This window comes from Saccostrea cucullata, unplaced genomic scaffold (genome assembly GCF_032062105.1).
Source record: "Saccostrea cucullata isolate Sc308-1 unplaced genomic scaffold, CSIRO_AGI_Scuc_v1 ctg420, whole genome shotgun sequence".
In the NCBI taxonomy this organism is placed as follows: Eukaryota; Metazoa; Mollusca; class Bivalvia; order Ostreida; family Ostreidae; genus Saccostrea; species Saccostrea cuccullata.
The window spans coordinates 240,861-246,404 of record NW_026930373.1 but is presented as its reverse complement, the minus strand read 5'-3'; the positions used below and the strand labels follow the sequence as shown (position 1 = coordinate 246,404).

The window sequence follows — 5,544 nt, the reverse complement described above, 5'->3', positions numbered from 1 at the left end:
GATGATCAGAATAAGAAACGGTTATAGAGAAGACATATTACATGTAACTCCAATTGGTGGTGGTACATGCCTTATTAATGAATGTGAAAGTTGACCTAATTTGAATTATATACAATGTATGTGTCATATTTCAGTAATCAAATGATTAACAGTGGGACGTCTGTTTTATGTATTGGTGCATTAATGTTGGAATACATGAGATGTACATGTATATGGATTTTGTATTAATTTGTTAATCTTACTAGTCAGTCTGTAGTGTAGTTTTCCAGTCCATGATATTACTTAGATACTGGGTAGAGTAGTTGTAGATTTAATTCCTTGTCTGTTTTCATTAGAACTTGTAGCTCACTTGGTGACAAATTTACCTCTGTTTCTGGAGAAATTGATTGACAACTTATAATACTAAGGTTACATTTCCTGATTCTGCTTTATTTACTGTAATCCAACCTTTATTCGTGTGTGAGAAATTTTCGCAAAGTTCGCATCTCATCATCGCGAATATTTCTGGCCACAAACCAGTACTTAAGGATAAATAACACAAACAAACTTTTTTTCAGAAATCAGCATTATTTTTCATAGATTTACATTTAAATTGACAACCTGAATAATGTTTACATAGTAGAGAGGGATAATTATATAAGACTTTGTCATAAGGTTAAAAAATTGTGCAAAATTTTGTATGAAATTATATAGAAAGCAAAACAAAATCTCATATCTAAGCACCAAGGAAAACCTACGATTTCTTTATATATCAGGGATTTATTATTTATGTCATTTCAAATCAAAATTAGTCAAAAAACATATATCAACCCGCGCATCCATTTTTTGTTTGTGGTAAGTACCCTTAAAGTGTATGTGTCTAATAACAACAAATCCAACAAGGCTTGATCGGAAAAATTAATTGTCACGAACAAGTTTATCCCTAATAAATCATGAAATAAAGTCTTCACGATTAAAGTTGGTTTACAGTCATTCATTGAATTTAAGACAACTCTATGTTTTGATATTCCTCAAATTCATGTAAGTCCATGCATTGAATTTTTTAAGTGCAATGAATGATAATGACATGGACAATTTTCACAGAAATAGAGGTGATTTTGATTTAGTGATTGATACTTTTTAATCATATTATGTTATGAGTTATTTGTTTTATGACACAATTAAGAGCCAGTACTTCATCCCAATATATTTTTCATGAATAATTTTTTTCAACTTGTTGAACTGTTTATAGATGAATTTTATTAATGTGTGAATGAGTGTTTGCTGTGATTTTTTTAATTTTCTTCTTCCAACACATTGTTATACAGTCAGATGTCAAATGAGACCAGAAATCTAAGAGTTTGAGTTAATTATGTGTAAATTTGAATTCATGATAAGGTTTGGTTGTTTGACTTGAGCATTAGCCTTTGAAGTGTTCTAGGTTTTGAGGGTTAATTCTTCTGTATATAGTTCAGTTCTTAATAATGAAACATCTAAAACATCAAATCTGATAAAGAAAAATATATTACACAGTAATTATGTTTGACTTAAAAAAGAACTTGAAGGGAAATTATTTATTAGTGCATCTGTATTCAAAAACATTTACATAAATAGATTTCTTGGTATAAAAAATGCCTTGAAGTTATAAACACACTATATTAAACAGTTAAATCTTTACAGTACTCCACCCAGTTTGAGAATTGCTGAGAGATTTCATTTGAAACAAATAATTACAATGAATTCCCAGCCTGATAGCAAGTTCTGATGATATTTTCAATAATTGTACACTCTGAACTGTATTTTGTAATTTATTCCCTTATTTTACGAGAGAACTATAAGTCTATTGTACAGATGTGTGCATTTCCACGTAAAAAATTGCTGTGATATATATGTGTGCATGTGTCTTCCTACCAAGTTTTATGCAAATCCATGAAGAAATTTGTTTCTATTAGATTATCATTACACTTTTAAATGCACTGTATCTTTTAAGATATTTTCTTATTTATGATAGCTTAATTATAATGAAATCGGTTAAAAAATGTTTAAAGATACTTTTATCTGGTTATATATGTACAGCATTTTCTTTGTTACTGTAGAAGTACTTTTTTCCGCGTAATATTAATTTACGCTATGTATGCGGTGACACATTTTCCGTGGAAATTTGTCCAAGCATCTTAATAAAAATGCAAGGCATATAGTGACAGTCTGAGAAACCTGCCTAATTTTCAACCCTCTGATTAAACGGAAAATGAGATTCTGTGAAATTATGACCCTGAGGAAAAAACTACGTCTACAGTATGTTTTTTAAAAAAAATCTCATTAATGCATGTACATGTATCATTACATTTATTTGACTTTTAACACCTTTTAGAGTTTTTAGTGTAAAAATGTTAAAATAATTTTATACTTTTCATAGATCAAGATTCATTGCCCTGAGAAAAAATATCCTTCTTTAATATACAAAGAATTTCTTGTTCAGGGGCATGATCTATTCCCAAACTCAATCTCTGCAGACATCTTGAGAAAATAATTATTGATGTTGAAGTAGATTTGGACAGCACATTGTTACTATAAATACTTAAGGAATGAGAAGAATAACCATAATTACAGAAAACCCATAAAACAAAGCTTTCTTGAAGAGAACAAATTGTATTCAATAAAAGTTTCTCGTTAAAAAGATTTTGCTTGTTTTTCTTTCTTTCATATGGAACAATGGATTGACAAATCGATGTTTTTCAAATTCAGTACTTAAGTTTACAAAGGTTCACAAAAAATGAAAAATTATTTGATATGTGTTTAAATGATTATTTCATATACTGAACTTAGTAATGGTTCACATATTTCACAGTATACAGGTGATGTTTATTTCATGTACTGGATGACTTTTACTTCCCCAGAATCAAACAACCCTACCCACAACCTCCCCTCACTGTCCACACTCAGTCCATTAGGTACACCTAGTCCAAAGTTATCCACACATCTCAGGAACTGTCCATTCTGATCTAGGATGTGTAGACAGTCATTGAATTTATCAGTCACAATGATGTGACCCCTGGAGTCTGTCTCTATTTGTCTTGGAGAGAATGATTTCTTTCCCCCTGGAGGTTTGTTGTTGTATCTGAATCTGACTTTTCCTGTCCTATCCACCGCTACCACTACTCTTGCATTAAGATCAGAGGCCACTATGTCTCCATTGTTGTTCTCCACCACATACACACCGTATTTTCCTCCCTGATAGATTGGATTGCCATGTTCATCTTTCTCTATTTCCTGTGTCACTCTCTGTCCCTGATAACGGACTATTTTATAATGACTACCATCAGTAGTATCCATACTAACTAGGATGTCCCCTGACCTGGTACAGCACAGTCCATCTGGATGCCAGCCCCTTGGTGTGGTGATCAGTGTCTGTCTTCCCATCTCTGACAATCTTCACTTTGCTTTTGTTTATATCACTGTATATCAGTTCTCCCTGTCTGGTCACTGTAATGTCATTAGGGAAATTCTTACATGTACTGGTGACAGTGTCTTGTACAGCTCCATGTATGTCCACACAGGTTATCATTTTGTCTCTACCACTAATCCAAGCTTTATCTGATCCTACACAGGCCACTCTACCTAATTTTCTAACATGAGTTGGAATGGTTGCAATCACTTTGGCTTCTAATAATTCCTTAACAGATAAAAAGGAGACTTCATCTGTCAGACTGGATAGTGATGTCTGTGTCAGTGTAGCCTTATATTCTCCTAATTCTATGCTGAGTTCTCTCCCTTGGACTGTGTTTGTTTGAAGAGAGGGCAATGGTAAATCAGGTATTTGTGGAATGTTTCTGTATTCCTTCAGTTTGGATTGGTAGTTGTTGACATCAGACACTTTGTTGGACTTCAGGATTTCTTTGTTTTCTTGAACAGTTTTGATCATACTGGAATTCTGACTTCTAAGTTTGGACTGACATGACTTTAGAGTTGTAATATGATGATCTCTGAGTGACTGGATCAGGGATTCCATTTTGTTAAAAATGTTGTCCACCTCATGGTGCCATTGTTTTCTTTGATCTTTGATCTGTTTCTGTAAATCTGTATAATGGGCCATGAATTTTGAGATGTTATTTTCAGTGCTTTTGTCCTGTGCCATGTTCTTTGGAATAATAACCTCAATTTCTTCTGTTTCTCTTTTAATTTTTTCCCTCCTAGCAGCAATAATGTCTGCCATGTCCAGAATGTCATGACCTTTATGAATGGGTCCTGAAAGACATTTAATGCAGACCGGGACATCACACTGTTGACAGTGGGCCTCACATCTCTGGTGGGAATGAGATGTACACTGATGGAACACAAGTTGTACTGTACGCTTTGTGAAAGGAACAATGTCATGCTTCATGAACTTGAGGCTGTTGACATGTTTGTTGATGCAGTGTTCACACAGACCGACTTGGCAGCTGTTACAGAATTGCTGGACAGGTTTGACACAAAGGTCACAGGTTATGAGTTCCTGTGCCTGGCTGGTGACAGTGGCCATTTTTATTTCCACATTGCAGCCATATCTGAAAAAGAACCATTCATATTCACTGGCGGATTTAAATGGGGGGATGTGTGCCCCCCCCCTAAAATTTTTAAAGTATGATATGACTTATATAAAAAATGCCACATTTTGGTACATAACTAACCAAAACTACTGTTATTGTGCCTGGTATTACTCTTTTAAATACACGAAAACCCGGGAGCTTCCAGGGGCTTGTCCCTTGGGCCCCCACCATTCAAAGTATGTCTTGACTAGTATTAATTATGCTACTTTGGTGCATAACTAACCAATACCACTATTAGTAAGTAAATAAGTCATTCATTTTAGTGGCATGTGTCATAATACAATAAGAAACATTCAATACAATTAATATTCAATCACAAGGACCTATATATATGTCACTTTTAACAAAAATAATTGAAAAATATGTACTATTTTAATTGTGCCTGGTTTTACTCTTAAGGAGCCTGGGCATAGTTTCAACTTACTTTTTAAAACCAATTTTAATGTTTGTAATATTCCTACCTAAAGCACCATCTATTGATTAGCAAAAATTTGAACATCATTTGTTGATTAACAAACAAGAAACAGAACTTAAAGTTCTTCATAATGTATTTTTAACAAAGGCTCGTACGTTGTTTTTGTTTACATATAGAAAATATCATATTTATAACAAAATAAATAAAAGTTCAGCAAATCAATAGTAACTGTCTAATCGTATTTAAACTTAACTTTTATATGAATTTGTCTACTTTGAATGAACATATATTAGTATATTAACCTGTGTAAACAAAAACAAGACACTAGCCTTGTTTACATAAAAAAGGTTTTGAGCTCTAAATCTGTCTTGTATCTGGACAACTGGCATTCAAATTTTTGATGATCATTAGAAAGACCCTAGTTCAATATTTGTAAGAATGGAAAAATAAATTTTGAAATTTTAGCTGGAACTGTGTCCATGTCCCTTTAAAAATCTAGGAGCTAGCTTCCGGGGGCTTCGCCCCCTGGGCCCCCACTAGAGCTTCGCCCTGGACCCACTGGGG

At 33.4% G+C, this 5,544-nt stretch overlaps 1 pseudogene; it reads right to left on the bottom strand.

Moving 5' to 3' along the window:
- Positions 1 to 1,603: 1,603 nt before the first annotated feature.
- Positions 1,604 to 4,520, bottom strand: LOC134228343 (uncharacterized; annotated as a pseudogene).
- Positions 4,521 to 5,544: the final 1,024 nt, after the last annotated feature.